Genomic DNA, 23,912 nt, shown 5'->3' with positions numbered 1-23,912 from the left:
GGGACTCTTTTCTGAGTCAATAAGTGCAAAGTTAAGCTATCTATGGAAACTTCTGAATAAACTGATGATAGTAAGAACACAAGCCCAAAAGGCTTCTAACTTCGTGTCATTGAACATTCTTCAAGTCAGGTCAATCAAGTCAGGTCAATCGCAGATAGTCTCAATTTTAGGCGGGTCCATACGCACTCCTACTACTAAGACAATGTGTCCTAAGAAATGTGTCTCCAACAAGAAAGAATTTCTCTTTTTGGCATTAATAACCAACCTGTGAGCATGCAATGCCTGTAAGACCTGTAGCAAATGGTGTTGATGCCTTTCTTCATCCTTGGGGAAAACTATAATATCATCAAAGAAAGTGCCCACATAAGATCAATGCTCTTGAAAAACTCTATCCACCAAAAAATTGTATAAACCAAATCTTGTCCAAAAAGATATCTTATAGACATCTCCCGTAGTGATTGTGATCCGATGATATCCGCTCTTCAAATCAATCCTACTAAAACAAGAGGATCCCTGGAGTCTATCAAGAATATCATCCATCCTTGGAATCAAGGATCTGTTCTTGATGGTGATTTTATTGAGAGCTCTATAGTCAATGCACACTCTCTAAGATAGAGATTTCTTTATTACCAATAAAATTGGAGAATGGTACGGTGAAGTACTAGGTTGGATGAGACCCTTTTCAAGAAGGTATTTCTTTTGGTTCATGATTTCTTCATTTTGGGCTCAGCTAACACGATAAGATGACCAATTTGGTGGTGTGGTTCCAGGAAGCAAATTAATAGTGTGGTCCTCAAGAAGAGATGGAGGTAACTCGCCCGACAGGCCTTTGAGAAACAATCAACATGTGTGTGCAGAATTTTTTATCATTATTTGTCCAATTCAAACATGTTTGTTTGTTGTTCATCATTCAATTCTTCCAAATAGATTTAGTAAGAAAAGAGATTGGATTTCATTAATTTTGAAATAGTCAAAGTCAATACAACAGGGACGGACTCGCCCTTCAATTTTACATAAAGGATTATTTTCCCCCCCTTCTCATTGGTCAAGGTTTCTTTCTTGGCCCGATAGTTGATCATGGCATTGTTCTTATGGTACCAAGGGATTCCTAGGATGATGTCACACCCTTCCAAATGCATGATGTAACAGTCCTCGTGCCCTAAATACCCCTAACAATGCAAACATAATTTGCCAATGACAAGTGCAATGGCTACATCACATCCAGGTGCCACTAGAATTGCTTCTTCTGGTGGCCCCATCTTGTCGGGCATAATCTCAAGTTGAGTCACCTATTCAGGTGAAATGAAGTTGTTCTTGGATCCTCCATCATAGAAGATAAGTATTTCCAGATCTTTTACTTTTTCCCATGCGCAGCAAAGTTCCACACTTTTATCCATTTGGCTTTGGTCGGCTCCCATGCAATTTGATACCAGTCCTGCTTTCATCTTGACTTTTTTTCCACGCTCTTCTTTGCTGCTCTAGAACTCTTAGACATGTCTTCAATATGTCTTGATTGTGCCTTTTTGGGAAATTTGCGAAGATGTGCCCTTGTTCCTCGCAACGAAAGCACTTTCCCTCTTTGAGATAGCCGGCTCTCTCTTTTGCAATCAAACGGGGTGGTGCATCTTTCTTTTTCTAGGAGTTCTTCTTCTTTCTATTATCATTGGTGGAGGTGTATCAAGAATCCCCGTTTAGCATGTCCCGTTAGTTGTTGTATAGACTCAAAATTCAGATCAAGAAAATAATCTCCGATGTATAGGGAGTCCGCAGAGAAAAATCGCACAATCTATTCTTTAAAAGTGACCTTCTTAAACGAAGAGGTTGGTAGAAAACCTCTCACAATATACATCCAAAGTGTCACCCTTGGTCATCCTAAGATGGTTCCAAGCGGTTCTCACATCTTGGTCATACTCCTAGGTCAACCAGGAAGAAATGAAGAGCCATTTGAACTTGAACCACTTGGTCGGAGCTTTTTTCCTTAGAAGAAGAATGGACCACCATGTTCATTCATTTCCATTTAAAACAATTTTTCCATCTTGATCTTGGAGTGCTATGAGCAAGCCCCTCCAAAGAAGGCTATATCAAATTTATGTATGAAAGCCAAAGCCCTTGGAGCATCTTGGAATCCAAAAAAAGATTTAAATTTCATTGATTGTCCACCCTCTTTAAATTCCTTAGTCTTCTTGTTCTTATCTTTGAGAAATCATATAGGTTGGCTTTGTAAAAGTGTTTCTTCTTTGCAAAAAACATGTGATCATCGGAGTCCGAAGTGTCAGAGGATGACTCCTCCATAGAACTATCATAAACTGGTCAAAATCTGATCTTCTTTGCCCTTTTCTTGTTCTTTCCAAAAATATATTTCTTGCTTCACTTCTTGCCCTTTCTGTCCTTCTCGCTCGAGTTGAAAGAGGAAGAGCTAGAAGAAGTGTCATAAGAAGAACTGATTAGTCCTTCAAAACACAGATGCTTCTTCTTTTCTTGTGTAGATGCAAAAGAAGATTCACGGCCCAAGTAACTGGGGTAGTCATTCCCCTTTATGTGCTTCTTTGATAACTTCTTCGTGTCCAAAAGCTGATTGATTTGGGTATGGACCACATCATGGAGTTCTTCTTCCAGTGAACATCCTCAGAGTAGGAGGTTTCTTAATTGGCAATTTGATTGCTGGCTTGATGAATTTTTGCCACTGGGTATGTACTTCAGCCGTCGACTACTGGGTCAGAAGTTTTTCATACTGGGGATCCTTGGCAAACCGAAGCATCTGCTTTGTGCACTCGTCAACTTGCTATCGACGTTGCATCTCCATGAGTTCATATTGTGTGGGCTTGAGTGGCCCATACTCATTCTTTGCTAAGTCGCTTGAATTTTCCGTATTGCCTCCTCCTCCCTTAGCAATGGCAGAATGGGTCAACTAATTCTTTTTGGAATCCATGGGTGTACCGTGTCATGAGAACAAGGGTCGGATTTCTCGGGTAGAAGAGAATGTGGCCATGCTCTGATACCACTAGAACAAACTCGGACACCCCAAGCCTTAGATTTTGTCGTGACACAATAGAGATCCACTTCAAATACTTCACAACTAAAGAGTCGACACGAGCCTATGTAGTGCTATGCCAAGAGAGATTGGACCCAAACATAGGGTGCCCTCTTTGGTATTTCTTTTTATATTAATCTTTGAGCAAAGTAAAAATCCTGCGAGTGCTTGCTCTCAGCCTCTGTGTCTAGATGACTTGGGAAGTGAGACCCCCCTGGGCTTATTTATTGATACAAAGATATGCTAGAAGTAGAGACCCAAAAGAAGTAGCACAAAAGCTTCTAACTCAAAAGAAATAGGTATAAAAGCATCCAACATTGTTGGTGGAAATTTGTACAATAGTGTCATGTCAGCAACATGAATTGCAGATGTCCATACAACTTTCCATGTCAGCAGTGTGAATCATGGGCCTTTGAGCTCACACTCACACCTGTGATACTCTCATTTTATTGGATCTAGTGACATTAAGATGCCCACGACTGAGGACAGGAGCTTGAAAACATCGATGGAGACTACAACTGAGAATTTGAGCCATACTATCTTGACATTTAGAGTATAGATAAGGATGGATTCATCACCCACTGTATCTTTCTCTTGTATTGGAAACCCATTGTATTAGTGATCACACATACCCCACATAGTTACAACTAGTAACACTTCTGGATTTAATTTCATATCTCTTTTTTGTATCAGATATGCTATCAGATTCACCAGTTTCATTAACGCCTTTTGAAGAAGTTAATATATCATTTCATTTCATTTATTTCTCTCTCTCTCTCTCTCTCTCTCTCTCTCTCTCTCTCTCTCTCTCTCTCTCTCTCTCTCTCTCTCTCTCTCTCTCTCTCTCTCTCTCTCTCTTAGGAGAGGAGTTTCACAATATTGATGGAGACTACAGTAGAGGATTCAAGCCATACTATCTTGACATCCAAAGTATAGATAAGTATTTTCATCACCCATTCTATCTCTCTCTAGTATTCGGCACCCATTGTATCAATGATCATACATACCCCAACACAGTTCGAACTAATAGCACTTCTAGATACAATTTAATATCTCTTTTTTTGTAGTGAGACATGGTATCAGATTCACCAGTTTGTAACAAATTGGTCTCATAGGTCATTTTGGCCTTTTGAAGATGTTAATATATCATTTCATTTCATCTCTCTCTCTCTCTCTCTCTCTCTCTCTCTCTCTCTCTCTCTCTCTCTCTCTCTCTCTCTCTCTCTCTCTCTCTTCCTAGCTCCCTTTGCATCTGTGTTTGTGAGTCTGCCCCCAATAAAAGGGCAGCTTTATGGGGTGGTGTCAAGCTAATGATTTCCCTAATACATCCCACCCTCTTGATATGCTCGTCGCCACACAACCGTCTTGCTTTGCTCTGTTCAACAAATCCTCTAGCGCTAATACACCGTCATGCTGTTGCTCTCATACCTAGTTGGGCTTGCGTCATCTCAGCCGACCCTGCCTTGCCCATTGCACCATTAGTAGAGCCTCCTTATTAACCTAAAAGGTTATTAAACCCTAAGAGCCTGGTCACTTGTCAAGTCAAGTTTGCATACCCCGAAGCCCACCGCAAGGGTTGGGCCAAGTTTTCTGACAATTGTAACAGCCTCTAGCAAGCTCGCTTTTATTGAACAGCTTCAAACAGCCCTTGATTGGGTTATGGAGGAAAACTACGACCTCAAAGCTTGCCTTCGCAAGCTTGAGGCATGCTTTGACTCCATTGTTCATCTCCCCATTGACAAAGTAAAAGAAGTCGAAGAGAAGGTCACTCAAGCCGAGTCGGATGCCTTTGCCAAAGTACACACCTACGTGCTAGCAGAGTTCCATGAACAAAGACTTTAAGAAGAAAATGACCTCAAGGTTTGCATTGGTGGGCTTCCATCGCCATGGTGCACCTCTGAGGACACTCTCGAAGAAGCAATTACAAAGCTCAATGACGAAACACATAGGCAAGTGCCACCCAAGCAATGTCTTAAAACTTTCAAGGACAAAGAGGATTAGATGCATGTGCTATGGAAATCTAGAATCCTCAAATGGACAAAGGTTTGGATTAGCAAGGAGATCACAACAAGTCAATTGAAGATAAAATAGAATGAGTGCAAGAAGGTGCACAAAGCCCGCGAGCATTGTAAATGGGCAATCATTAGGAAGACGATGGGGTGTAGGAGGGCCTCTTTATTTTCCATGAGCTTATGGAGGTTATTGACATTTTGACGAACATGTGTATGCCATGTGTGCAAGAATGGTGGGTGTGTAGGAGACGTGTAAGAATAGTCAAAGGATGCACTTTTCAGATTTGAGCGGAGATCATAGATCTGCAATATACACGTCGAGCTCTTTCCATAAATATGCTACATGATATGGTTTTACCCGCTAGATTTTGAATTCCATCTTGTAGGGAAACTTTGAACTCAAACAAACTAGCCATTTTTCCTGTATGAATTCAAAAGCTATTATTTGGTTACTTTCTTAATACTAAAGATTTGACTTCCTTAAACTTCCCAATAAAAAGGCCCTCCTAGACCCCATTCTCTTCCTAATGTATATCGGGGTGGTAAAGCGATATGTGTGTGTGTGTGTGTGTGTGTGTGTGTGTGTGTGTGCGCATCAAAAAGTTATGTCCTTAACAGATATGTATCTGATGGATTCACTTAAAAGCAGTGAGCCATTAAAATGCTTTTGTGATGGTTCCATATGTCATATCTCACCTTCATGGGTGATAAATCTGTGTGTGTGTGTGTGTGTGTGTGCGCGCGCGCGCGCCTAGCAACCCTGCTTCAGAACAGGGTGATGCTGAAGGGGAAAAGGGGGATGGGTGGCATGAAAAAGAAAATCCATTGCTCTGTTGCTGCTTGCACTCTTGCACTCTTTCTGCAAAATGTTGTGGGAGCAAAAATGGCTCCCATGACCAATTTGGGTTTTTTTAAAAAGTTTTTTGTGTCGCTTATGCAATGCAATACAATTTGTAGATGTTTCCATGTGTGTCTCAAATTAGTGATGCATTTAACAATTCCATTAGAGATGCTATTAGCAATTCTATACTTATTTTATTTTATTTTATTTTTTTTTTGGGGGGGGGGGGGGGGGGGGGGGGGGGAATTGGCATTGATTAAGTTTCCTAAGCATCCCTACTTACAAAGCACTCTTGTAGTGATAGTAGAGAAATTCCAAAACCTCCCACCTAGAGAGAAACGACCCTTGGAAAGACGGCCTCAATTTGAGCAAACAGAAGAGGAAACAGAGCAAGAGGATAGGCAATTTGAAGTCCCGATAGATGTGGGTACTTGAATTAAATCCCACAAATTGCCTTAAGAGTACTCACATCTACCGGAGGCGCATTGGGCAGTGACTAAGGAAGTTGTGTATAGAAACCTCCACTATGAGCAACATCTATTGAAATCTGTTTTATTAAAGTACATCACTCCAGAACATCTATGAGAGGAGGTTCTCAAGCCATAACTTTCTTTTCCACTACTCAAATGGCTAACAATACAAAATAAGAAAGAACTATTGTCTTGAATTTTGTTAGATGCGAAAGGAATCTATAAAGATGCAGATCTTTCAGAATGGACCACTAAACAAATTAAAGAAGTCATAACTTGAATGGAAGACAAGCAAGAAATTACAATAAATTCATTTGCTCCCCCCCTCATTCAAATTGACCCAACATATTGCCCAATCATCTGAAGAAGGTGGGCTGATTTTGAGCAGCTGCTTGCATCCCACACTACATGGCTAAGTTACCTAGTATTTCCCAAACCGATGTCGTGTAGCTCCGCTGCCATGATGAGAAAAAGAGAAGAGAAATGCAAGCTAAGCTTCTTTGAAGCCTACACATTTAATGGTCACTGATCAGGGCTTGTTAACAGGTCCAGTTTAATGATTAATGTATGCCAGATGCGGCTTAAAAGGGCCAACATATGCTTTAATGATGCCAAAAATGATTATGCTTGCAATGATCACAGATGAGAGATTATGATCTAGAACTGTAGTGCTTGAAGTGCTCTACCGGCCTGTCTTTACGGCTCGTCGATTGGAGCTACGGTGAAGAAGTTATGGCAGTTCGAAGTTTGAGTCGATTGCAGATCCGTACCGGATTAGGCAACTGCAGCTGAGGTGACATAGATGAAATGAATGCATGGGCGTGAAGTGCTCACTTTGTGGAGCGTGTCGGTCTTTTCAGATCAGCGATCGGAGTCTCGATTGCCAAGATATTAGCCGTTAAAGATTCATCGGGGTCCGGTCCCGTGCCAGTCCGGTCCGCTCGGTCGGAATGCCACCTGAGAATTTTGGCCTCCTCAGTAGGGTTTGTATGCGTTCTATGCAGTTTGAGAAGTCTAAAGGGATTTACGGCTTGGCAGGCAGAGTCCGGTGTCCGTTGTCGGCACTGCTGAGCTGGGTAATTTTGTCATTAGTCGGGATGTTGTTATGGGCAATAAGATGCACGAAGATATTGTTAGTTAAGGCTTGCTGGAGAAGAATGTCATGCTTGGCATTGCTTTGGCCGGCATATATATCAAATGTGGTGCCCAAAGCAATGGAATAAATCCACCAAAGGGGATTCGGAGTTGATGTGCTTGGCGATGCTTTAATCGATATGTATGCCAAATTTAATGCCTACTGCATAGCTTTGGCCAGCATGTGCGCCGATGCCCGCCCAATGAGAAGCTTGGCAATGCCTTGGTAGAGATGTATGCCAAATGTTATGGCCTTTACAAAGGCCGGCCGCCCAAAGGTTTCTTTTATATGGCCGCCCAGTAAGGGGTTTAATAAGGCCAATGGGAAAAGGGAAGAAATAAGAAAGGCATGGCGTAGATAGGGCAGCGGGGAAGAAGCTGCGCAAGGGGGGTATTGGAGGGGTAAAGAAGAGGAAATTTAGCTTGGAAATGCATTTTTTACCATGTATGCCATGTGTGGTGCCAAAGGTGGCTTCCATAAGCCATAACTAAAAGGCCGCCCATTAAGTTATGAAGGGACTTTTTTTTTTAACCCTAATGTAAAGCCAAGGAAGAAAAATGGCGTGAGGCGAAAGACGAGCAGGCAGCGCAGGTAGGGGAGATGCGCTCGTAGCGCGCAGGGAAAAGCTCGGACGAGCTCCTCGAAGAAGCGGGTTTTGCTGGGATCGCGAGGGCGCTCCGTTCGAGGGTGCTCCTGACGCAAACGGTGCAGGTCCAAAATCCGCATCTGCCACGTCATAGGCACCGTTCCTGTGCCACGTCAGTAGCGGCGACGCTACTGCTAAGGGGGGAAAAAGAACTATTAATAGCGGTGCGTATGAAAAAGGAGAACGAAGGAAGAAGAAGCCAACGTGTGAAGAGAGGGAAAAGCTAGGTCGAAGTAGCATGGAGAATTAACGAAGTGTAACCAAGGCGGTAAAGGGCACCAAGGCGAGCAAATGAAGAGAAGAAAGGCGAGGTTTCTCTCTCTCTCTCTCTCTCTCTCTCTCTCTCTCTCTCTCTCTCTCCGGCTCAAGCAAGACGAAGCGAGGATGGTAAGCAAGCGAGGGCATAACTCGAGAGGAACCAAAGCTTGGCAAGGAAGCAACGAAAAGAGAAATAGGAGGAGATTTTAGACGGGCATCACGAAGTGGAGAAGAAGGGGAATAGCATGAAGCAAGAGAATCTCTTTCTCTCTCTCTCCCTCTCGAGCTTGAACAGTAAGCAAGCAATGCGAGAGCTTGTCGAAGCGAATCAAGCAAGAAGACGAAGGAGCTTGAGGCTTTTTCCGAAGCAACTAAGGCGGGAAACTTAAGGTAATCAAAAGTAAACTTAAAAAGGGCAAGCTTGGTCGAGGAAGCAAGGTGGCAAGTTTGTCGAGGCATGCAACCAGGAAGATACATGATAATTGGTAATAAATGAAGCTTGATGATCAAGGTATTGAGCGAATAGAATTGAAACTTGCAGATTCCAAGTGCAGTTGAAGCAAATAATTCAAAGACAGTATAAAGTGACAGGAGGACATTTCCACAACCGACATCATATAGAGATTGAATTAACATTCTTTTAAGTCCGGTGTCGTTAACGGCCCGATTAATTCTGTAAAGCGGGAGCCTAAACTCCTAGTTAGCAGATGATCCAAGTGACGGTGCTGTTAATAGCCCGCCTTGGCGTAAGGACTAAGTTGTACTCAAAGTAATAATCAATTAATTGATGATTGCGGTGATTGCCAGTTGCATCAATTGTTCTTGTTCTTTCTCTTTCTCACCTCCCACAGCCAAAGGCCCGGCGCCTGCCCGGCTCATGTAGCGAACACATATCCCCCGACACCGAGAGAGGCACCTTCACTTGCCTACATGAGGAAGGCTATTAAGAAAATGAGAAGCGAGACATCGCATGCAAAATGATGCTCAAAATATGTTATATGGCCTTAGCATACATCAAAACATTCACGAACACAGAGGCCACTAAAGTCAAATGGACTTCATTTTGGAGGGCTATAAGGGTCTGATCTTCAATTTGAATGATACCCCCAAGATGAAGGTGAGTTATGGATTATTCTTAAGGATCATATTCCTGTCCCACCACTACATGTAGACCTTCAAGGAGGCATTCTACGGGCTTCTTCGAGATGGACTCCACAATATTCATGCCTCGAGGGGGCCACTGGGTACAATGTTTGTATATCGTGTGCATTAAAGGACTATTTATAAAACTCCTTATCAATGAATATTTGAAAATTAAATACACCCTTTTGCTATTTAATCTATTTATTTTGCCAATTCTATTTTATGATAGTCTTTTGTTGTATGTGAAAATGTGAGAAAAATAAAATTTAATAACCCCTTCGGCTACAGTCTACGTGATAGTCACTGAACTATTAAGTGAACCCCCCAAGGTTCATGCCCATCCGCAAGAACCTCAGATTACGGTTTGTGGCTTACACCCTAGATGAAGGCAGAAACCCCTTCACCAAAATCTACAAGCCACAAGAAGAAGACCAAGTGTAGCAAATGATGATGGCATTCCAGTAGTATTTCAACAAGAAAAAGAAAAGAAAGACCCTGTTAAAATATTGAATTCTTCTTAGGGATGACTAGAAGCCAAGAGGGGAGAGTGTTGAGGAAAAGGAAGGCCATCATACCTGTCAAGAGAGGCGAGCCCAACCTTTTCTTCTCACTTGCTAATTTCTCCGCTTAAGTCGGCATTGTAAGTACTGAACTTGAAAGAGTCTAATTATTTCTGAACCATTTTTTGTACTAAATAGAGAGGCTATGTGCCAGAGCCCATCACATTTTAGAAATAATTATCCCTTTCTAGCTGTTACCATATACAAGTGGTAGTGATGTGTGTGAACACACTAGGACCGCTGGGGCATTTTTTCCCTCTTTAGGAGGTTTTTTCCCCCGTGCATTGTATATACGCCCATCACTCTAGGGCTATCTATTTTTCCACTGCACACTAAGTAACACACTCTCTATTGTGTGCCTTGAGCTTCCTTCGTCTTCTCCAAGCTGTGTGCATTTCTCTCCAACCCTAATTCCAACAATTGGTATCAGAGCAGGTTGCATCCTCCCGAACTTAGTTGCCAGCTGCTCCAGCACACACCTGCTCACTTTATCCGATTTCAGTGAGCTTTCGGCCTCCGTTTCCACTACAAGTAGTACTGCATAGGCTATTTTGTCATTTTGTGCAAATTTTTTGTCAGTGCCGTTTTCTGCATAACAGGTGCCTCATAGTCTTCTACGGTTTGTGCTATATAGCACGTGTTGTTCCGGCTCCGTTTCTCCTATTTTTGAGCAGTTTTTCCATCAGGTGCAGCATTTACCATAGCTAACAACAACACAGATGTGTTCAAGATGTTTGCTGCTGAGGACAGGTTGGATGGGGACAACTACCCTCAGTGGGCTTATATGATGCAACATGTTCTTGTGTCAAAGGGCGTCTGAAACATTGTGCAGGACATGTTGGAATTAGGGTTGCAGAGAAACACACACAGCTTGGAGAAGACGAAGGAAGCTCAAGGCACACAATAGAGAGTGTGTTACTTAGTGTGCAAATGGAAAGATAGATAGCCCTAGAGTGATGGGCGTATATATAATGCACCGGGGAAAAACCTCCTAAAGAGGGAAAAAATGCCCCAGCGGTCCTAGTGTGTTCACACACATCACTACCACATGTATATGGTAACAAATCCCCCCTGGAGTGATGCGGTGAACGAGAGCTGGCACATGAGTAAAGGGAAGTGCCATGCCCTGAGGACAGGATCAGTCCACAAAGGGGAGTAAGCCCAAAGCTTTGTGGAAAGCTTCAAGCTTCTCACGAGACAATGCCTTTGTGAAAAGATCTGCAAGGTTGTCCTGTGTTGGCACATAAGCCAAGCTGATCTCTCCTGCTGAGAGCCTCTCCCTGACATAGTGGTAATGCACCTCAATGTGCTTTGTGCGAGCAGGAAAAACTGGGTTCCTTGCAACTGTCAATGCGCTCTGATTGTCAGTGTAGATAGTGTTGGAAATGTCCTGTCCAACACCCAAGTCAGCCATAAGGCGTCTGAGCCATACACACTCAACCGTAGCTGTGAAGACTGCCCTGTACTCAGCCTCACAACTCGAAGTGGCCACTGTAGGTTGCTTCTTGCCCAACCATGATATACATGAACTGCCAAGCATGAAACAAAAACCACTTGTGGACACTGGTGTGTCAAAACAACCAGCCCAATCTGAGTCCGAAAAAGCATGTAAGTCTGGCGGCAATGATCCCCCCTTGGGATAAAACAAGCCAAGATGTAAAGTGCCACTAAGGTAGCGGAGAATCCTCTTGACAGCCTGCCAATGCTTAGACCCTGGGCTATGCATAAATCTGCTGACCTGCGAGACTGCAAACTGAATATCTGGCCTCGTGTTGCATACATAAATGAGGCAGCCAACAGCAGTTTGGTAAAGAGTGACATCAGCAGGATCGCCAGCATCATGTAGACTCAACTTCAAACCTGTTTCCATGGGAGTGGCAATAGGTTTGCAATCCTCAAGTCCAAACTTACATAGCAATGTCTCTATGTAACTTTTCTGACACAAGGCAATACCACCATCACACTGCTTAAACTGTATACCCAAGTAATGATGCAACAGCCCCAAATCTTTCATCTTGAAAGTAGCATTCAAATCAGCCTTAAATTCAGCAATATGTCTCTCATTTGGTCCAGTGATCACCAAATCATCAACATAGAGAACCACAATGAGAAATACATCATCCTCACGCTTTACATACAATGTGCTTTCTGTTGGACTGTTACGAAAGCCTCGTTTAACCAAATGAGTGTCAGCTTTCTCATACCAAGCACGAGGAGATTGCTTCAACCCATACAAAGCCTTCTTACATTTGCACACTTTGTCCTCTTGTCCTTTTATGACAAAACCGCGAGGCTGCGTTACATAAACTTCCTCAAATATGTCACCATTCAAGAAAGCAGTAACAATGTTTGATTGATGTACATCCCAACCAAAATGAGCTGCCAATGCACATAGAAAACACACAGTATTCATACGACAAGTGGGAGCAAAAGTCTCTTCATAATCTATGCCTTTTTGTTGTGCATAACCCTTTGCAACAAGTCGAGCCTTATGGCGATCGATCTCACCATCCGGCTTGCATTTCAACTTGAAACCCACTTCGTACCAATGGCCTTTTTGCCAGGAGACAAATCACATAAAGTCCATGTGTCATTCTCTATAAGTGCATCATATTCTGATTTCATGGCAGCAATCCAATTTTCTGAATTCTGTGCTTCATCAAAAGACAGAGGCTCCTCAACATCATGTAAACTAGACACAGCCAAAGCATAACAATCTGATGTATAAGATGCATGGCAAGAGCCTGAACGAGTACGACTAGATAAAGGTGCATCCAATTTACTGTCACGCAAAGTGTGCACAAGCCATTTTGGCATACCTCTAGCCTGCTCATTTTCAGCCCTTTCCTCATCAAGTACATCATGTACATCTGCATCAGTAATAGGCTCTTCTAAAAAAATTTCAGAAACCCCCATAGGCTGTACATTTGCCTCATTGGAACTTACATTCATATTTCCACCACTGAAAAGAGGCAACAAAGTGTCATAAATGTCCTGTGAGCTTACATTACTGTCTCTAGTACATGACAGCAAGGGCTGAACAGAATCTTCCACAAACACTACATCCCGTGAAACCAGAATACGTTTTGTTTGTGGATGATACAACCTGTAACCTTTGCTTTCAGCACTATAACCAACAAAAATACATTTGACAGCCTCATCATCCAATTTTCTGCGCTGCACTTGTGGCACCAAAGCATATGCCAAACAGCCAAAAACACGCATGTGCTCAATAGAAGGCTTTCTATCATGCCATGCTTCATATGGAGTAATAGACTGCAAAGCTTTCGTAGGACACCTGTTAAGTACATAAGTGGCACACATGATGGCCTCAAGCCGAAAAGAATGCGGCAAAGCTTGACTTTTGACCATACATCGTGCCATTTCCGTTAGTGACCTGTTTTTCCTCTCAGCAACACCATTTTGCTGAGGTGTATAAGGCACTGTACATTGGTGTTTTATCCCACGACTAGCCAGAAATGCATTAAATTCATGAGACATATACTCCCCCCCTCGATCGGAACGGAGGGTGCCCATAGTACATTTTGAGACATTTTCAGCCATAGCCAGAAATTGTTTGAAGCACATAAAAACTTCGGACTTCGCTTTAAGCGAAAATACCCATGCATGCCTAGAGTAATCATCAATGAAAGTCACGAAGTACAGGTAGTTGCCCAAGGACGGAGTTTGCATGGGCCCACAAACATCACTATGCACAAGCTGCAACCTGCATGTGGCCCTAACTGAACCATCCTTTGGAAACTTAGAACGCTGCATTTTACCCAGAATACAGCCTTCACAAACATGTTTGACAGGTGCTTCAAGAGGCGGCAAAGAAGCAACCATATCAGATTTCTGCAAACGCAGCAAACTGGCAAAATTCAGATGACCAAAACGTGCATGCCAAAGTTTTGCATCTGAAATAGCCCTTGAATCTGCAAGAGCATTTGCAAAATTTTGTCCACACTTGTCATACAAAGTGAGCTTATACAGCCCACGGCACAAAAGCCCAGATGCAATAATTTCATCACCAAAACTGAGATCATGAACTGTACATCTGTCATCCACAAATTTGACTACAAGTCCAAGTCTAGCAAGTGCGGATACAGACAAGAGATTCTTTTTGATCCCAGGTACATAAAGTGCATCAACAAGTGTGAAGGAACTGCCATTAGCAGCAGTGAGCACAATCTTTCCAACTCCCTGAACTGGATAAGAGGCGTTGTTGGCACAAGTGACTGAATTCCCATGAGGGACAGACTCGAGAGAGGTAAACAATTCACGATGTGAGGTAATGTGCTTTGTAGCACCACTGTCGAAATACCACACATGTGAATCTGCAGCAACTGACAAGCATGCATCATGGACAGCAGGATTGTAAGTGCACTCTGCGCTAAAAGCCCATTCTGCATCAACATCAGCATCACAATCTCCTTTCACAGAAGACTCAACAATGGCTGCATTTGTAGTGGAACCAGCATTTGCAGTGGAACCACCTTCTTTCTTCTTAGCCTCTTTGGCCTTCAACTTAGGACACGACTTGATCAAGTGATCATTGGCTTTACAATAATGGCAACGCATCTTCTTTTTGCCCTTATCACCAGAATTGCCAGACGAAGTGCTGCCACCAAAAGCATTAGGAACAGAATTTTTGCCACTCATAGCAGAACCATAAGAAGTGGCTGCATTACTGTTACCACCCTTTCTTTGAGAAGCAATAAAAGCCTGTTCAAGTGCACGCTGCCTAGTCCTGTTTTTTCTAGAAAGTGACTCTTGCAACAGCAATGTGCATAATGCATCAAACTTGACAACTTCAGGATTTCCTTGGGTCATGAGTCTACAAGTACTAGCAAAACTTTGGTAGGAATCTGGTAGGGCATCAAGAACAGTCTGCACAAGGGAACTGTCCGAATTGACTTCACCTGCAGAAATGAGTTGCTCATTGATATCCTTGACACTAGCAAGGAAAGTGTCCATATCATCTTCCTCATGCATAATCTTCGACTCTAGCTCTTTACGCAGCAAAGCAATTTTAGCCTCCTTGCGGCTTGCATAAAGACCTGCTAGAATATCCCAAGCCTGTTTTGCAGATTTTGCTGAACGAATGTGAGGAATAATGGTGCGCTTCACAGACAACGCAATCAATGCATGAGCCTGCGCATCCTTAACATCCCAACGAGCTTGTTCTGCCGTAGGCAAAACAACTCTAACAGCTGCAATCCTTGCAGCAAGACCTGCAACATCCTCAACATCGCCTACATCTTCAGAACCAGGACGTACATCAATGCCCTGCACAATGTTCCAGACACCTTTTGACACAAGAACATGTTGCATCATATAAGCCCACATAGGGTAGTTGTCCCCATCCAACCTGTCCTCAGCAGCAAACATCTTGAACACATCTGTGTTGTTGTTGTCAGCCATGGTAAATGCTGCACCTAATGTGAAAACTGCTCGAAAATAGGAGAAATGGAGCGGGAACAACTTGTGCTATATAGCGCAAACCGTAGAAGACTATAAGGCACCTGTTATGCAGAAAACGGCACTGACAGAAAATCTGCACAAAATGACGAAATAGCCTGTGCAGTACTGCCCGTAGTGGAAACGGAGGCCGAAATGAGCCCAAATCAAAATTATGAGCAGACTGAGCTCTTCGAGCATACCCAAGATATTTGTCGACCTGCGAACGCTCGCCAAAGCTCTCTGAAATCGGAGAAAGTGAGCAGGCGTCTGCTGGAGCAGCTGGCGACTAAGCCCGGGAGGACGTGACCTGCTCTGATACCAATTGTTGGAATTAGGGTTGCAGAGAAACACACACAGCTTGGAGAAGACGAAGGAAGCTCAAGGCACACAATAGAGAGTGTGTTACTTAGTGTGCAAATGGAAAGATAGATAGCCCTAGAGTGATGGGCGTATATATAATGCACGGGGGAAAAAACCTCCTAAAGAGGGAAAAAATGCCCCGGCGGTCCTAGTGTTTTCACAAACATCAGTACCACATGTATATGGTAACAGGACATTGATGTACGTCTTGGTTCTGAGGATGTAGGCGATGTTGAGGATGTTGTAGATCTTGCTGCAAGGATTGCTGCTATTAGAGTTGTTTTGCCTACGGTAGAACAAGCTCGTTGGGATGTAAAGGATGTGCAGGCTCATGCATTGATTGTGTTGTTTATGCAGCACACCATTGTTCCTGACATCCGTTCAACAAAATCTGCAAAAAAGGCTTGGGATATTTTAGCAGGTCTTTATGCAAGCCGCAATGAGGCTAAAATTACTTTGCTGCGTAAAGAGCTGGAGTCGAAGATTATGCATGAGAAAGATGATATGGACACTTTCCTTGCTAATGTCAGGGATATCAATGAGAAACTTATTTCTATAGGTGAAGTCATTTTAGACAGCTCCCTTGTGGCAGACTGTTCTTGATGCCTTACCAGATTCTTACCAGACTTTTGCTAGTACTTGGAGACTTATGACCCAAGGAAATCCTGAAGTTGTCAAGTTTGATGCATTATGCACATTGTTGTTGCAAGAGTCACTTTCCAAAATAAACAAAACTTGGCAACCTGCAGTTGAACAAGCTTTTATTGCTTCTCAAAGAAAGGGTGGTAACAGCAATGCAGCCACTTCTTATGGTTCTACTGTGAGTGGCAAAACTTATGTTCCTAATGCTTCTACTGGTAGCAATTCGTCTTGAAATTCTGGTGATAAGGGCAAAAAGAAGATGCATAGACATTATTGTAAAGCTAATGATCACTTGATCAAGTCGTATCCTAAGTTGAAAGCCAACGAGGCTAAGAAGAAAGAAGGTGGTTCCACTGAAAATATTGGTTCCACTACAAATGTAGCCATTGTTGAGTCTTCTATGAAAGGAGACTGTGTTGCTAATGTTGATGCACAATGGGCTTTTAGCACAGAGTGCACTTACAATCCTACTGTCCATGATGCATGCTTGTCAGTTGCTGCAGATTCACATGTGTGGTATTTTGATAGTGGTGCTACAAAGCATATTACCTCACATCGTGAATTGTTTACCTCTCTTGAGTATGTCCCTCATGGGAATTTAGTCACTTGTGCCAACAATGCCTCTTATCCGGTTCAAGGAGTTGGAAAGATTATGCTTACTGCTGCAAATGGTAGTTCCTTCACACTTGTTGATGCACTTTATGTACCTGGGATCAAGAAGAATCTCTTGCCTCTATCCAGACTTGCTAGACTTGGACTTGTAGTCAAATATGTGGATGATAGATGTACAGTTCATGATCTCAATTTTGGTGATGAAATTGTTGCATCTGGCCTTTTGTGCCGTGGGCTGTATAAGATCACTTTGTATGACAAGTGTGGACAAAATTTTGCAAATGTTGTTGCAGATTCAAGGGCTATTTCAGATGCAAAACTTTGGCCTGCACGTTTTGGTCATCTGAATTTTGCCAGTTTGCTGAGTTTGTACAAATTTGATATGGTTGCTTCTTTGCCGCCTCTTGAAGCACCTGTCAACCATGTTTGTGAAGGCTGTATTTTGGGTAAGATGCAGTGTTCTAGGTTTCCAAAGGATGGTTCAGTTCGGGCCACTTGCAGGTTGCAGCTTGTGCATAGTGATGTTTGTGGGCCCATGCAAACTCTGTCCTTGGGCAACTACCTTTACTTCGTGACTTTCATTGATGATTACTCCAAGAATGCATGGGTATTTCCGCTTAAGACAAAGTCTGAAGTTTTTATGTGCTTCAAACAATTTCTGGCTATGGCTAAAAATGTCTCGAAATGTACTATGGGCACCCTCCGTTCCGATCGAGGGGGGGAGTATATGTCTCATGAATTCAATGCATTTCTGGCTACTCGTGGGATAAAACACCAGTGTACAGTGCCTTATACACCTCAGCAAAATGGTGTTGCTGAGAGGAAAAACAGGTCACTGACGGAAATGGCACGATGTATGGTCAAAAGTCAAGCTTTGCCGCATTCTTTTTGGCTTGAGGCCATCATGTGTGCCACTTCTGTACTTAACACGTGTCCTACAAAAGATTTGCAGTCTATTACTCCATATGAATCATGACATGATAGAAAGCCTTCTATTGAGCACATGCGTGTTTTTGCTTGTTTGGCATATGCTTTGGTGCCACAAACACAGCGCAGAAAATTGGATGATAACGCTGTCACATGTATTTTTTTTGGTTATAGTGCTAAAAGCAAAGGTTACATGTTATATCATCTGCAAACAAATTGTATTCTTGTTTCACGGGATGTAGTGTTTGTGGAAGATTTTGTTCAGCCCTTGCTGTCATGTACTAGAGACAGTAATGTAAGCTCACAGGACATCTATGACACTTTCTTGCCTCGTTTTAGTGGTGGAAATACGAATGTAATTTCCAATGAGGCAAATGTACAACCTATGGGGGTTCCTGAAAATGTTATAGATCAGCCTATTACTAATGCAGAGGCACATGATATACTTGATGAGGAAAGGGCTGAAAATGAGCAGGCTAGAGGTATACCTAAATGGCTAGTGCACACTTTGCATGACAGTAAATTGGATGCACCTTTGTCTAGTCGTACTCGTTCAGGTTCTCGCTCTGCATCTGATGCATCAAATTTTTATGCTTTGACTGTGTCTAGCTTACATGATGTTGAGGAGCCTCTGTCTTTTGATGAAGCACAGAATTCAAAATATTGGATGGCTGCCATGCAATCAGAATATGATGCATTTATAGAAAATGATTCATGGACTTTATGTGATTTACCTCCTAGGAAAGTGGGTTTACAAGTTGAAACGCAAGCCACAATGGTGAGATTGATTGCCATAAGGATCGACTTGTTGCAAAGGGTTATGCACAACAAAAAGGCATAGATTATGAAGAGACTTTTGCTCCCACTTGTCGTATGACTACTGTGTGTTTTCTATGTGCATTGGCAGCTCATTTTGGTTGGGATGTACATCAATCAGACATTCTTACTGCTTTCTTCAATGGTGACATATTTGAGGAAGTTTATGTAACGCAGCCTCACGGTTTTGTCATAAAAGGACAAGAGGACAAAGTGTCCAGATGTAACAAGGCTTTGTATGGGTTGACGCAATATCCTCGTGCTTGGTATGAGAAAGTTGACACTCATTTGGTTAAACGAGGCTTTCATAACAGTCCAACAAAAAAGCACATTGTATGTAAAGCGTGAGGATGATGTATTTCTCATTGTGGTTCTTTATGTCAATGATTTGCTCATCACTGGACCAAATGAGAGACATATTTTTGAATGTAAGACTGATTTGAATGCTACTTTCAAGATGAAAGATTTGGGGCTGCTGCATCATTACTTGGGTATACAATTTAAGCAGTGTGATGGTGGTATTGCCTTGTGTCAGAGACGTTACATAGAGACATTGCTATGTAAATTTGGACTTGAGGATTGCAAACCTATTGCCACTCCCATGGAAACAGGTTTGAACTTGAGTCTACATGATGCTGGCGATCCCGCTGATGTCACTCTTGACCAAATTGTTGTTGGCTGCCTCATTAATGTAACCAACACGAGGCCGGATATTCATTTTGCATTCTCACAGGTCATCAGATTTATGCATAGCCCAGGGTCTAAGCATTGGCAGGCAGTCAAGAGGGTTTTCCGCTACCTTAGTGGCACTTAACATCTTGGTTTGTTTTATTCCAAGGGGGGATCATTTCCGCGAGACTTGCATGCTTTTTCAGACTCATATTGGGTTGGTTGTTTTGACACAAAAGTGTCCACAAGTGGTTTTTGTCTCATGCTTGGTAGTTCATGTATCTCATGGTTGAGCAAGAAGCAACCTACTGTGGCCACTTTGAGTTGTGAGGCTGAGTACAGGGCAGTCTTCACAGCTACGGTTAAGTGTGTATGGCTCAGACGCCTTATGGCTGATTTGGGTGTTGGATAGGACATTGCCAACACTATCTACACTGACAGTCAAAGTGCATTGGCAGTAGTTTTTCATGCTCGCACAAAGCACATTGAGGTGCATTACCACTATGTCAAGGAGAGTCTCTCAGTAGGAGAGATCAGCTTGGCTTATGTGCCAACACAGGACAACCTTGCAGATCTTTTCACAAAGGCATTGTCTTGTGACAAGCTCGAGGCTTTCCGCATAGCTTGGGGCTTGCTTCCCTTTATGGACTGATCATGTCCTTAGGGCATGGCACTTCCCTTTACTCATGTGCTAGCTCTCATTCACCGCATCACTCCAGGGGGGATTTGTTACCATATACATGTGGTAGTGATGTGTGTGAACACACTAGAACCGTCGGGGCATTTTTTCCCTCTTTAGGAGGTTTTTTCCCCCGTGCATTGTATATACGCCCATCACTCTAGGGCTATCTATTTTTCCATTGCACACTAAGTAACACACTCTCTATTGTGTGCCTTGAGCTTCCTTCGTCTTCTCCAAGCTGTGTGCGTTTCTCTGCAACCCTAATTCCAACACTAGCAGAAAAAACCAAGTTGTGCACCATAGGCATATCAGCCAAAAATTGTAATTATTACATAATTATTTGAAATGTGGAGCTTATGTCGTGAAGAGTATGCCTACACTTGCACTCTCACTACTCCTTGTACGGGTAAGCATTGCTAATGAAGCTTCGTGTGTTGCTTCCTCCTGCTGTTGGCATCATGTACATGTTCAATGTGCTATTTTTTTGTGTGCATGTGTGTGATGCAATGAGCGGTTTTACCCCTAGGTTGCCTAGTGTTTTTAAGTGCTCATATTGTGTTGTTAATGGTGTTTTAAGTGAAACTAAGCATGGAAAGAGGTAAGCAGGCCTTAGGAGGAGCCAAATGACCCCACATTTGTCATTTTTGGTGAAGTTGAGAGGTGGTCTACACGATTGTGACTTCTGTAGGTTTTGGTATTGGAACCCTATTGCATATAGCCCATAGACCCCCAATCTCAAGTTTCATGTCATTTGGAGTTCATTTGACCCCTATACGACCATTTGAGTGTTAGATAGACCGCATGGGAGGCTTAGGCCTTTTTAACTTAGTTGCTTCCTTGCTAATAAGTGGCACATTTCTCCTCAATGCTTTACCATTTGGGCATTGCATTTGACATTTCCATGCACTAGTCGGGTCAGCTACATCCTTGGATTTCCAGATTTATATTGGTTTGAGTTCTTGATAGGCTGCATTGTTCGATCACGGCAATCTGCCACCACCATGGTCTTCCCAAAATGACTGCAAAAGCACTCTCACCTAATTTCATCTCAAAGAAATCAATGAGGCATTCAATTATCATACAGTCTACCTTCAAATCGTGGGCCTGGGCCACTCCCAGACATCTGGCTTTGGCATGGTTGACCATCCTCATCTGCACATTGGATCTGACCACATCTTTGATGCCTATGTCCTTCATAGAAACCTTTTCTAGCACACAAACCTATGCACCATCATTAATATATTCTTGCACATGATTCTTCCTTTCAATAGGAACATCCCACAACCGGAACCACATTAGTCGGGCTCTTGACCCTTAGAGCCAGGCTATAGAATGCATGCACATCTCCTCTAGCACGTGGAAGCTTTGTGCTAACATTGGTAGACCATTGCCTCCTCCATTTGGGGTTCAATGCAAGAAATTGGCCAAAGTTAATATTAGATTTCTAATTTTGAAAATCACTCACCAAATCATATTCTCGATGACCGTCCCCTAGGTAGGAATCCGTTTACTTCATCTTCCCACAATGCCTTTTCTTGCTTGACTCCAGCTGTAGTTTGCATCACATACTTTTTGCACGTGATTTATTTTTCCTCAACATGTATAGTTCCTTGGGCATCTGCAGTAGCCAAGTTATGGAGCACTCACATGATCAAGCAAAAGCACCCTACTTTTAAACTACACTCTATTGCGTGCATTTTGGACACCCTATTTTTTGTAAAATTTTCACATATCGACATGAAGTGCTATGTCAAAAAGAGTTGTGGCTTTTTTTTGTGTTTTTTAATCTTTCTTTTGCAATCGCATGTGCATGTAGTGCAAGTTGCTAGTGCAGTGTCAATTGTCAGGTTATTGTAAATGCTCGTTAATGAGATTTTGAAGTATTACTTGCATATAACTAAAACTCATGTAAAAACATAGAAATGTTCATCCAAATGTCATAAATTTTTAGGTTTTTTCTTGTGGTGCCCTCTTCATGATTTTTGATGTAGTTTTTTTCCCTTGACTAGCCTTTCCTACATGTGGTCATGCCATGGTAGCTTTTTGTTTGCGCCAATTTAGCACATAGAGGTGCATAGATATGAAATTTGTGGTCTTCAAAACTTTTGTTTTAGACAATGCATGGAATCTTTTAGGCTTTAAATCATCTCTTTTAGTGCTGTGGTTTGGGAAATATAGTCTTTTTCTTGCAAGGTACATGATACGGCAACCCGTATACACTTCGGTGTAGGATGAGTTGTGAAAGCTCGCTTATTTTGTGGTGTGTATACACTTCAAAATTGTGGTTTTGAAGAATCAAATTCTGAAGCCGAAATCTATTTTCCTCAAGTGCATTGATTAACGTGTGCTGTAATTCCATGCCAGGGTAGGTGCTTCCTAGTTTTTATGGTGGTCTTTTGGGTGGGCATGTAAAGTCCCAGGGGATGACTTACCTTTGAGTTGTGGTGTTGTGTGATTTCTTTTCACAAGTCTTGTGGTGCTCAATTTTTGTCTTGAAAACTATTGGGAGACATTTCTATAGAGGTGCCCCTTGTTCTTTTTTTTCAACAACTTTTTGGTACCCACCACTGAGGATCTTCTTTAAGTGACCTTCAATTGACAGCTTTGATGGCTATGATGGTAGAACCTCCATATTTTTATGGTCATGTAGATGAAGATGCTAAGGAATTCATTGAAAAAATAATGTCAAATAAGACAATGCTAGTAAGGTGGATGTAGGCAAGAAGGCTCCCATGGTCATGAATGAGTCTCAAATGCAAGGGCATGAGCATGTTGAATATGAAAGTCACATGAATGATTCTTCTAATGTATATCCTAGTGAAGAGGAGCATGTTTGGCCTACAAATGTGGTTGTTGTGAGTTCTTCTCTAGTAGACGAAGTAGTCAAGGATCATATGGAGGTCGAGAAAGATGAAAATGGATAAGAGGATGATGCATATGGTGAAGGTTATCAAATATATGCTATGGGTGAATTTGTTCCAAATGGCAATGAAGCAACTAGTTATACTACTTGTCTTGTTGGTGAGGATCCTACCAATGAGGAAGTTTATGATGTGCATGATGGTGTGGGTACCCAAGCCTTAATTAATTGACAAAGATAATATTGAGGTTTTAGAGGTAATGAACAATGATGGAGATGCTCTTGTTATGCCTCATGTGAATATGGTTGATGTTATCTTGCTTTATCTTCTTGTTAAGGAGCATAAGGTATTTATGGAAGATGGCTTACATATCAAGCATGGCATGCATGGTTGAAGTGGATGGATGCTTAGTTAAGAGTAAGGAGAATGAGATGGACATGCATTAGGAAATTTTGGAGGTTTTCTGGAGGGGATTTTTGAAGAGACAGAAAAAAGAGCTCCTCCAATAATACAAGGGCCAACATCACGTAGAAAATAGGTTGATATTAACAAAAATATGGAAAAGGTATCACCAACTCATTCAATGATCCAAATGTCCTTGAAAAAAGCCACCTTTTCAGTAAATGCGAGTGTCTTTTTCATGATGTAGGTGCCACTCATTCAATATGACTTTCATCCTCATTAAAATTAAAAGAGAATCATATACTATAGACTAGTGTTGGAAATTCAAGATTTTGACATTCCCAATACATTTGAAAGGCCCAGATCCCTAAAATTCAAATGT

This window comes from Adiantum capillus-veneris, chromosome 2 (assembly GCF_014529385.1).
Source record: "Adiantum capillus-veneris isolate H3 chromosome 2, ASM1452938v2, whole genome shotgun sequence".
Taxonomy (NCBI): domain Eukaryota; kingdom Viridiplantae; phylum Streptophyta; class Polypodiopsida; order Polypodiales; family Pteridaceae; genus Adiantum; species Adiantum capillus-veneris.
Note: the sequence above shows the minus strand (reverse complement) of the source record.